Below are 10,523 nucleotides of genomic sequence, written 5' to 3' on the forward strand. Positions count from 1 at the left end.
ACTTAACGAGAAGCAAAATTCTCCAGTGAGAAAACCACCTGGTCCTCGCATATCGCTGGACCACTGAAGGAGAACAGGGTGCTAATAAGAGCCGTCCAAGGGGAGGCACTTCCAAAGGAAATCAGCTGGAATGATGGACTCACTTTAGTTCTAAGTAGCTGAGAAAGAGTGAGGAACGGTTAAGAAAGCCAAGATAAGACTCGTGTCTTCTGAGTTGACAATTTTCTTTGTCTTGACCACCTGAGAAGGACCCCAAGTTCTCATTTAGTGTCGTGTTTTTGGTGACATTGGCGACTCTTCTCAAAATCATCATTTCAAGGCTCAGGAAGAACTGTGGGGTAAGGTATAGCTCTTTCTCTGACTTTGTCCCCTCTTGCTAACATTTGGAAATTCTTCTTGTCTCTACCCACGAAGATATACTTGGCTTCTAAGCTTTTTTTTCATTTCCTGCCCATCCATCAAAATAAAAATGCAACATTACATACACATATGTATATGTGTGTGTTTGTGTGTTTAGGTATAGATATACATACATAGAGCCCTGGTGGCATAGTGGTTAAGAGCTCAGGTGCTAACCAAAAGGTTGGCAGTTCAAATTCACCAACCCCTCCTTGGAAACCAACTGGGGCTGTTCTACTCTGTCCTATAGGTTTTCTATGAGTCAGAATTGACTCAACAGCAATGGGTTTGGTTTATATATACATGCACACACATATATGCATATATATATATGATGTTGTATTTTTATTTTGATGGATGGGCAGGAAATGAAAAAGAAGCTTAGAAGCCAAGAATATATGTATATACACATATACATAAGTATTTATATATATAAAAACATATGCCTATATGTGTGTGTATATATGCGTATCTAATTATTTTCCTATTATTAAAATATTTGAGGTATTTGTTCACTTGTATATAGATAATTTCAAAGCCCTTTGATGATGAGATATTACTTTTCATGGCCTGGAAAGATATAGCTGCTATTTCACATGGAGCCCCCTCCAATTAGTTTACTTTCCACCGCCACCTCATCCCAACTCCAACCCCAATTTAGATTACAGTGTTAAAAAGATCATCATAAAATGTAGCCTTGTACAAGGAGATGATTTAATTATTCAACCTTGCTGTATCAGCCTATTAAATTATGCAGTTTTGCCTGTAGTATTTCACCTGAGAGAATGAGTGTGTCAAACACTATAGCACATGAATTCTCCAGCCAGCCCATGTAGGCGCCAGAGCAGTGAGTGTTCAGTGCCACGATCTGAGAGTTAGTTTCACAGAGCTTGAAGAGTGAATGTTAATAATTTATTATTTTTTTCAATAGGGATTGAGAATATGAAGGGGCTTGTATGCACACAGAATATACTATATGTGATAATTGTTGTATATTTAATAACGTTCATTCAAACAAAGGGCATGCTGTCATCTAATTATTCGCACATTATTCCAGAGTGATAACGAAAAAGCTGGGGGGAATTTCCCAAGAGTTCAAACGAGTTTATTTGGGACAGATGAATATCAGCCTCTTGAGGTTCCTGTCGGTAGGACAAGAGGATGCGTTTACAGCTCTATCTGTGCACATGGGAGAAAATTCTAAAATCTCTTCAAACTGTTTACACTCACTCAATAGCTGTTAAACAGAAACATTCTGGTCTTCCTAATTGTTTGTCCCACCTGTACCATGGTGTGACTACAGGGCTGACATGTCCAGCTCCCTGTCGACTATGGAAAATTCTGACTGCTCTGATGGAGAGTTGGAATTTCATGGCTTCTGAGAACACCCTGCAGTTGTGTGTATAGAATCTGCATGATGATTTAAGCAATGATGGTGAGCGTGTATTCTTATTTCTTCTAATCTGTAAGAGTCTCAAGAGTAAAACAGATATTGTAAGTGTATTATGGCTAAAAAGCCAAACGCTAATTGCTCTTTTGAAAGCTGGTTAACAGATCATCAGCCTTATATTCAGGTGACTGGCTGATGTCAAGGGAAATTTTGTTGGACATGTAAGCCTTGATTTTACATCACTGAACTAATGCATTTTCATAAATTAAAACAGCTTTCCATTTTTAAACCTCTGCTGAAGTTTAAAAAAACCTTTCCCTAGTAAGGTACTCACTCATTTACTTGCTGGAAACCCTCCTCTGATTTATACTCCACCTATACTAATTTGGAATGAGGAGAGAGGGTACGAGGTAAGAGCTGTGTGCTTAGTAAGGAGATACCCGGCTTGAGTAGCAGCTCCCTAGGCTCTGCGCAGCACACTGAGATAGGGATTGTAGGTATTGAGACATAACCATGGCCCTGCTATGGAATGGAACTAGGTGAGAACTGAGAGCTGCCACTTGGTACTGGGCATAGGAACTACTCTGTCTCAATAGTCTCTCCTCCAGCACCCCAATATCCCCACAGCATTACCAGTTTTCTGCTGATAGATGATATTCCCAAACCAGAAGGCCAGAAGTGGTATAGGTATGATGTATACAAGTACAGGTTATGCGAACCTTGAGCTAGTGAATGTGAAGGACAGTCTGAACTGTTCCTTTACCAGTTATCTGACATACGTTCTTTAATGACTTCATGTAGCCAGTTGCAGAATGTTTTATTATAGTCAACTCTTAATTATCTGGGGATGGAAGGAGCAGAAAGAGCTGGATATCATCATTTGTTGAGCAGAGCAATATAATGAGAACCACTGAGTGTTAAACACAGAAATAGGGGGAAGGTCATTGCCTTTGTGGAGCTCATAATCTCTTGTTGGAAAAATAGATTGAGTAGGTACAATTGAGAGATATACAACTCAAGGCTTCACTGCTTGTGTTGAAGCTAAAATCCCATCAATAGCAAACCAATCCTGTGAGTTTAGAAATCTTTCAATCTTTCTCATATTAAAAATGTGAAGATCCCATAGAAGATGGAACACTTCAGAGAGCAAAGCCTTACAGAATGATCCCTTCAGGGAAGAGATTGATAGGAGGAGACATTTGTGGGTATTCTCTCTGTGTCAGATAACACTCTAAGCACTTAATGTATATTATCTCAGTGACAATAAACTCTATTTCGATGAAATGGAGCCCTGGTGGCACAGTGTTTAAGAGCTCGGATGCTGGCCAAAAGGTTGGCATTTTGAATCTACCGTTTGCTCCTTGGAAACCCTGTGGGGCAGTTCTACTCTGTCCCATAGGGTCTCTATGGGTCAGAATTGACTTGATGCAATGAGTTTGGTTTTTGTTTTCAGTGAAGAGGACACTAAAGCATAAAGAGATTAAGTAGTTTCTCCAAAATCACACAATGAGTAGGTGGTGGAGGCTAGACCATGTTAAAGTGTGACCTCAAAACCTCCTCTTAACCACGTTTGCCGACAAGGCCAGTTCTGAGGGGACAGAGTCCACTCTAATAAGTGTGCACATGAGGGAAAAACAGGAGGCCATTCACAGTTGTGAAAAGAGCAAAGCTGGAAAAGGTGGTCACTGCACTAAATTGGAAGGGATCTGGAATCCATTCATTCCTTTATCCAACAAATATAAAGTTACCCCTTCTCTTATGTGAGTCCCTTTGGTCTCAGTGAAGGAAACTGCTCCCGGCCTCCACCCCCCAGTACAAGATAGGAGGAAGGGAAGAGGGGGGGAATTCCAAAGGGACACCAGGGCAAGGGGAGAGTAGTAGTTCCCACCACAGGCTCCAATTTGGAGCTCTGCACTAGACAGAGAGACCTCCATTACAGTGTGCGTCAAAAAATGGATTTGGAGAGCCTGATGGGGACAGAAAGGCTGTGGAAGTAGAGAAAGTGAGTTGTTGTATCTGTACATGTGCGATGGTGGTCATTCAAGATAGAATTGTTCTTTGCACTAAAGTTCAGGAGACAATAGTTCCAGTAGACCAGGTGGGGATGAAATCAACTTTTGATCTTCCCCGTATTATATTCCATTTTGCCTCACGTAGCTTGCATTAACAGCCAGAGAGAACCCTTTCCCGTGAAGCTGTAAGTGCAATGGAAAGGTCCCAGTTCTGGAATTCTGGAAGGTGGGATTCCAGCCCACCTCTCCCATCTATCCTGGTCTCTACTTTTTCACTTCTGATGTGAGAGCATTAGATTAAACAAGCTAACAGTGACCCTTCAGGAAATTCAATTCATTTCCCAGCCCCTACACACACATGCACACACACACGCACATTTGATTTAAAAAGGAATCTTGTCTTTAATCTACCAACACTAGCCTTAATGTATAATAAGTTGCAAACAATTTTATTACATTTCCTTCCGGCTTGAAAATTCTATGATTATGTTTTTATAGGCCTTTCTTGTTTATAATTGGACAGCTACAGCAATTCACTTATTATTTCCTAGGGGGTATTACTTTCCGTGACCTTGTATGTTTGAAGGAAAACTGAAACCACTACATTTTAAAGACAAAAATCATCTGAGCACTTGAGTGCCATGAGCAGCTGCTGTGCAGGTGCTGGTTTGAGGAGTTCCTGGAGGAGATGGCGGGTGGGTTGCACATACACAGAGCTAAGGACACCCAGAGGAGGTTGAGTTGATTCATTATCAGATCAATAATCTGCAAACTGTGAATATGCAGGAAACCAGGGTCTGCTGGCTTTTTAATCTACTGCAGAAAAAGGGCCTTTGTGTGGACCACAGGGTTCTGGTCCAGTAAGTCAATAATTCCCATCATGTCATAGAAATTGTTTCACTTCTATAGGCTATGGAATGCCTGGGGAATGTTCCTCAGCAATCAAGTATCCTGCATGATAGATTAGGCATTCACTTTATAGTCTGTTCTGGGGCCTAATGGTAAATAACACACAGTTAGGTATATTTTACATACTAGGGCCCACCTAAGTGCTCTGGAGAAAACTGAGGTTTTGTAAGCATTCCTCGCAGGCTCAGGCAGGAGCAAAGTAAAATATTGTCACTTTGATCAAAGGTTCGTGTACCATTTTCTGGTGTGAATATGCCTAGGCTGTAGTTGGAGGAAAGGAAGAGGTGGAGGCATGAAAGTGCAAAAGGAAAGTAGGAGAGATGGAAAAAAGGAAGGAATGAAAACTCATTGAGAGTCATGTATATATGTATATGTATGTATGTAAATGAAAGTCTAAAGTTGGAATCAGCATCTAGAATAAAAATTTTAGCCATAATATTTCACTGAGTTGCTACCAAAAGTTTGAGGAGAAACCTTCAAATAATAAAGAGAATACTCTGTTAAGAAGTTGATTCTGCTGAGTGTAAATATGAAGAGTTGGAACTGGAGCAGGGAGAAATCATACAGACATAAAAGAATGACATATTTCATGATAGAAATTATTTTACAACAGTTAGAAACACCTCTGGTATTGCACTCAAAAAAAAAAAAAATGCTGGAGGAGCCTAAAATGTTCCCTTAATAATAACTAACATTTGCAGAACCTCTTACAATTTGCAAGGCATTTTGTGGCAATTACTGTAGTTAAGTCTCACAATAACCCTATGGAGTTTAGACTTCATATTTTACAGATGAAGGAGAGGTTAAGTGACTTTTCCCAAGATCATTCAGGGGTCAAACATAAAACTGGGCCCTAAAGCCACATGTTTTGACTGTAGGTTGTCTATCCTTCTGTCTGTCTCTCTGCCTTCGTATCTATTGATTCATCTTCAAGAAGTCACCTCTATAACGTAGAGATAACTACCTGGAGAAAGTATATAATTGACACAGTCTCATAGGCACCAACACAATAGCTTGGGCTTGAAGGTATAGAATTCCAATTAAAAAATTTTTGAAGACAGTACTAAAATATGTATTGCTTTTATAATAATAAACTTTTGTCAGCATAGTTAAAGTTAAAGTTAAAAAATAAAAAATAAAACCATGAGTTGTTCAGTGTCAGGTCATCAAAAGTAAGCCCTGCTTGTGGACATTCGTTTTGGAGAGACATAGGATGGGGGTGAATGTAGTGCAGGTGGGCATCTGTGGCTGTGATGGAAACAACGTTGACTAGGTAACAGCCTCTGCTCTCAAAGGAAACTGCTATGTAGTGAGAAGTTCACCTGCATACATAGGAAGGGAGAAGGCAAAGGCATGGGGGAAGTGAGGAAGCCTGTACCTTGTTCAGGGATCAGAAAGTGAGCCCAGATGATTAAACTGAGGGGCTTGTCTTAGGGAACAGTGGAGAAAGAACATGGAGAGAGAAAGGCTCTCCAGACTGAGAAGCTGGATTTCATATTGAGAATAGGTGTTGTCTTAGTTTCTTAGCTCTGTTTTAACAGAAACACAAGTGGGTGGCTTTAATGAACAGAAATTTATTATCTCGTAGTTTAGGAGAATAGAAGTCTGAATTCAGGCCAACAGCTCTAGGGGAAAGCTTTCTGTCTCTGTTGGCTCTGGGGGAAGATCCTTGTCTCTTTTCAGCTTCTTTTCTTGGTTCCTTGGATATTCATGTGGTGTGGCATCTATCTTCCCTCCCCACCCCTTCCTTCTTCTGTGCCTAATCTGCTGTTTTCATATCTCAAATGCAATTGGCTTAAGACACACCTTACACTGATATGCCACATTAACATAACACAGAAAGCTCTATTCCAAACGGAATTAAGGTCACAGGTATGGGGTCAGGATTTACAACACATATTCATGGAGGCACAATTCAATCCATAATAGGTACCATGGTGAATGATCAAGCAGGAGGAGGGCATGATGAAAATGTATTTAACCAGTAAAAACCAGTTGCTGTTGAGTGGATTTCAACTCCTGTGGCCCCTGTGTCTCAGAGTAGAGCTGTGCTCCATAGGGTTTTCAACGGATGATTTTTCAGACTCATAGCATCAGAATCAACTTGATGACAACAGGTTGGGTTTTTTTTTTTTTTAGAAGCAGATTTCCAGGCCTTTCTTCCAAGGCACTTTGGGTGTACTCAAACTTCCAACTTTTCAGTTAGCAGCTGAGCATGTTAACCATTTGCACTACCCAGGGATCCAGAAAATACATTTAGGCAAGGCAAATCTAGTTGGAAGTTGGAGAATAAATCGGGCAGGAAAAGTTGGGAATTGGGAACAATCGTAACAAAGATATGGAAGTATTCCGGGGTGAGGCAGTAATGAACATAGAAATACCAAAGATAATAATAATAATAAAAGAAAGAGAAAACTGTTATCATTATTACTTCTACTATTAATAATAAGGAGCATTTCCAGGACTGGTTCTGAATCTCTTTGAGATGCATTTTCCAAAAAAAATTTTGAGGAATACTAATGCCTCTGGATATTAACAGGTGCTCAAAATAAGACAAAATTGTGACCAAAATGTATGGAAAATTATGAGTGAAACCTATTTAAAAAAAAAAAATTATAGAAGAATTTATGAGAGATTTTAATGTGCTAAATGGAAACATTTCATGTTTCAGAAAGGATAATAGAAAATGCTGCATTTCCCAAACACATTTGGCAAATTGGGATTCCCTGTTTTTCCCAACAAGACATCTTTCAGTATTTGTAGAAATGCCTTGAATCAAAAATTGTTTTTGTGAAGGGTAAGACAGTACACAATACTGGGGAACCCAGCACAACCTGTACAAGGCAAGGTCACGGTGGCTCCACAGACACATTCAAACTCTCTGAGGGACCAAATTGCTGGGCTGAGGGCTGTGGGGACCATGATCTTGGGGAACATCTAGCTAACTTGGCATAACATGGTTTATAAAGAAAATGTTCTACATTCTACTTTGGTGAGTAGCATCTGGGGTCTTAAAAGCCTGTGAGTGGCCATCTAGGATACTCCACTGGTCTCATTCCTTCAGGGGCAAGGAAGAACAAAGAAAACTAAAGATACAAGGGAAAGATTAGTTTGAAGGACTAATGGACCACATCTATCATGACCCTCCACCAGACAGAGTCTAGCACAACTAGATGGTAACCAGCTACTACCACTGATTGCTCTGACTGGGATCACAATAGGGGGTCCCAGACAGAGCTGGAGAAAAATGTAGAATGAAATTCTAACTCAAAAAGAAAGACCAGACTTGCTGACCTGAGAGAGACTGGAGAAACCCTGAAAGTATGGCCTCGGAGACCCTTTAAGCTCAGTAATGAAGTTGCTTCTGAGGTTCACTCTTTAGCCAAAGATTGAACAGACCCATGGAACAAAACAAGGCTAAAGGGGCACACCAGCCCTGGGGCGGGGACTGGAAGGCAGGAGGGAACAGGAAAACTGGTAATAGGATCCAAGGTTGAGAAGGGAGAGTGTTGACATGTTGTGGGTGTGTTAACCAGTGTCATAGAACAATGTGTGTACTAACTATTTGATGAGAAACTGGTTTGTTCTGTAAACCTTCATCTAAAGTACAATGAAAATTAAAGAAAATTCTTTTTGGCTGTGAGATGGAAATCTAGGTTCTAGTAAAGTTATAGACAAATGGTGTGATCTTAGAACGGGACCTCAATTTCCTCATTCATCTTGCTATCTTAGCTTGGGGTGAAGAAGATAAAAGGTGACTGTAGGGAAAGAGTTGAGACAGTTGCCCATTCAACAGCAGCTACCGCTGATGCGTGTATCCTCTTATTGAGACAATAACTATTTGGGGGCTACCATGCTCAGTGCTTATGACCTGATTTGTCAGAGCCCCTTAATAGCTCAGGAAATTATCAGCTGGAAACCAGTTCAAACTTTGAAATGTTACCCTCATATTAAAGGCCTGTGTATGCCCTGTGATTATGCAAGCAAAAACATTCCCAAGGGTTTTGGAGAAGAAAGAAAACCCAGTCAAATGTCTTCCTTCTCACCAAAGCATTTTTTGGTGTCAGGTACCCTCAAATCAGTTCCAGCTCATTGCAACCCCGTGTACAACATAACAAAATATTTCCCGGTCCTGCACCATCTTCGTGATCATTGGCATGTTTCAGTCCATTACTATGTAGTGCTTTCCAGCCTAGGGGGCTCATCTTTCAGTGTTACGTTGGACAGTATTCTATTGTGATTCATAGAGTGTTCACTGGCTAATTTCTGGAAATGGATCACTAGGTCTTTCCTTGTAGTCTCTCTTAGTCTGGAAGTTCTGCTGAAACCTGTCCACCATGGGTGGCTATGCTGGCATTTGAAATACTGGCGGCTCCCAGCACCATAGCAACATGCAAGCTTCCACAGTACAAAAAAACTGACAGGTGGTAGACCACATGTTTACTTCCCCAAATATCCATGTAAAGCAAGCACCAATTGTTCCCCTCCAGGTCATGACTTCTGGGTCCCAGGGACGGATGCTAGGCTTTTAAGCTAACACTAATCAGCAAAGCAGAAACATCCAGGAAATAATGAGCATTCATGAGGAATAACTCTGGTTCCTAGCTCAAAGTTAGTATCACATTCCCTCACATGACATTCTCCCAACCTATGTACATACTAAAACAGAGCTTTTTTTGAAAGAGATAATAATCCAAGGGCACTAACTCCTTTAAAAAAAAAGCAAAAGGGAACATTACTGTAATACCTGTTTGTCAGGCACTGAAACAGGCATTTTGTATATTGTATCTAAGTAAAATAGTGGACTACAGAATGAATTTTGCCTTCAGCTACACCTTGGCTTGCTTTTTAGCTCTGCCACCTACTATCTGTGTAACTTTAGCCAGATTATTTAAGTTGTCTGAGCCTCTTATTTCTGATCTTTAATATGGTATCTAATTTATAGAGTTGTATTATAAAGTGATAGAAAACATATTAGGTAACATAAAGCATGTAAAACAGTAACCTGCATATAGTAAGTGCTGAATAAATGTTAGCCTTTATTACTGCTACTGTTGCCATATTTTTACACAAGTAATATGCACCTTCTACGTTTGATTGTCAGCTGCGCTGCTCCCCAATGAGGTATGTTCATAAGCACCCTCTGCTAATTTTTTTACAGCAACATGCAAAAAAAATTGGCACAGCAGCACTTATGAAAATAGCTCGAAGTGAAGGGTGTGGTTGACAAACATAGAAGGTGCGCATTATTTGCATAAAAATACAGTATTTTGTTTTCAGTGTTCCCTAACACAAATGAAAGAAACAAAGATTGAGGCCCGTTACAGCAAAAATCTACTTAAGAAATTTACTAAGTGGAATTTCACTTTCAAAGGCAACAGGGAGTATTTTCCTTTTTTTCCCTCTGCCTGAATTATACTCTCTCCTTTCAAATACCCACCGTTAAGGAGAGATGAAGAGCACCAGAGAATCTCTACTTTGCTTTGACTTCTCTAGAAGGAGCTTGCAAAACTTCCATCTGGTTGTGGAGTGCCAGAGTTAACCTTTATCATGTTGCCAAATTGTAAACAACACAACCAACGTATTTTCCAAGTGCCCAAAGTACCACTTGATGGAATGCTGCTTGCTTTTCCCTCTTTTCAACTCCAGAGTTTCAGCCAGGGGTTCTGCTCCTAGCACATTCTCCTTTGGCCTGCAGAAAAGCCAACCAATATCAACAGAGAAAAATGCAGAAATTCAAAGGTGAGGAATAGATTGATTTGGAGGGTATGGGGCAGATATTTTAAATTCCATATTTTTTCAGATGTTTTTGA

At 40.2% G+C, this 10,523-nt stretch overlaps 1 protein-coding gene across 1 annotated transcript in view; it reads left to right on the forward strand.

Moving 5' to 3' along the window:
* Positions 1-320: 320 nt before the first annotated feature.
* Positions 321-10,523, forward strand: part of SLC14A2 (solute carrier family 14 member 2) — a 511,838-nt gene continuing 501,635 nt past the window's right edge. Inside the window, exon 1 of the mRNA XM_049901586.1 lies at positions 321-338. The gene's annotated coding sequence lies outside the window, so the exon portion shown is untranslated. The remainder of the gene's footprint in view (positions 339-10,523) is intronic.

The sequence above is a fragment of the Elephas maximus genome, chromosome 11 (genome assembly GCF_024166365.1).
Source record: "Elephas maximus indicus isolate mEleMax1 chromosome 11, mEleMax1 primary haplotype, whole genome shotgun sequence".
Taxonomy (NCBI): domain Eukaryota; kingdom Metazoa; phylum Chordata; class Mammalia; order Proboscidea; family Elephantidae; genus Elephas; species Elephas maximus.